Source organism: Miniopterus schreibersii, assembly GCF_964146895.1.
Source record: "Miniopterus schreibersii genome assembly, chromosome: X".
In the NCBI taxonomy this organism is placed as follows: domain Eukaryota; kingdom Metazoa; phylum Chordata; class Mammalia; order Chiroptera; family Miniopteridae; genus Miniopterus; species Miniopterus schreibersii.
Window position 1 is genome coordinate 62,539,331 of NC_138104.1, and position 995 is coordinate 62,540,325.

Below are 995 nucleotides of genomic sequence, written 5' to 3' on the forward strand. Positions count from 1 at the left end.
TGGTACATTTTAGTCAACATATTACATAAAAACAATCTTTATTTTTAAAATGAATCTTTTTAGTATTACAGCATGATGAGTTTAGTTGAACATGAAGCATAATAATTACATTGTACTGTTTAACCTAATGCACAGCTATAGGAAAATTTTTGGTTCTTAAAATATAACCAAGATTAGACTGCATAGTCATGAGCAGTAAAATACTAGAGAACAGTGAATGAGTCAGTAAGTACGATGATTTTTTTTATCAGTGGCTATTCATTATTTTGATTTTAGGAACCTGGAAGAAATTGCCGTCTTTGAGTTTCAAATGTTCTGGTAAATCTAGTAGTTTCTTATCTTCCTCCATATCACCTTAAATTGCTGAAATAAGTGACTCTAGAGAATCAAGGTTCTTTTCCGGTCCAAGGTAGCCAACGATGGACACATTGAGGATTTTCCCATAAAAGTCCTCCTTGAAGGTATGCATGATATGAGTTTCCATGGACTGTTTTGTATTCTTGTAGCATGGGTTCCATTCTATGCTCACCAACATTTTATGGACATCTCCACTTCCAACACTGGCCCATCCATAATAATTGCCAATGGATACATCAGCTGGAAGATTAGCTACTACTTGTTCAGGAAAGTTAGCTGTGGGGATGTCCGGCTGCTTGGAGCCGTGGCCAAAGCCCCGCATCACTTGGCCGCAGCAGAAGAACTGCAGGTGGTTCATGACGCCGTCCGCTCGCGGAGAGGGCTGCAGCCCTGTCCGCAGATCCAGCGGAGCCCCGCCGGAGCCGGTGCCCAGAACCCCGGACCAGCCGGAGGAAACGGGCAGGAGCTCGGACGGCGGACTGGGAGGGAAAACAAAGGGGCCAGAAGCCCCAGGGACACACCGGGGCAAGCTCCTAACGCTGCTGACCCAACAGAAGCTGCCTGTCGACTTGGACGCTGTGTCTCCCTATCATTTCTTGCAATAATGGTTTGGTGGTAATGATCAACTTTAGCCTTTT

The 995-nt window shown here is 44.4% G+C and overlaps 1 pseudogene across 1 annotated transcript; it reads right to left on the reverse strand.

The window, feature by feature from the left end:
- Positions 1-247: 247 nt before the first annotated feature.
- LOC308550734 (riboflavin kinase pseudogene) lies at positions 248-745 on the reverse strand (annotated as a pseudogene). The gene has a single exon. The product of its transcript is annotated as a riboflavin kinase pseudogene (transcript).
- Between the last annotated feature and the right edge of the window lie 250 nt (positions 746-995).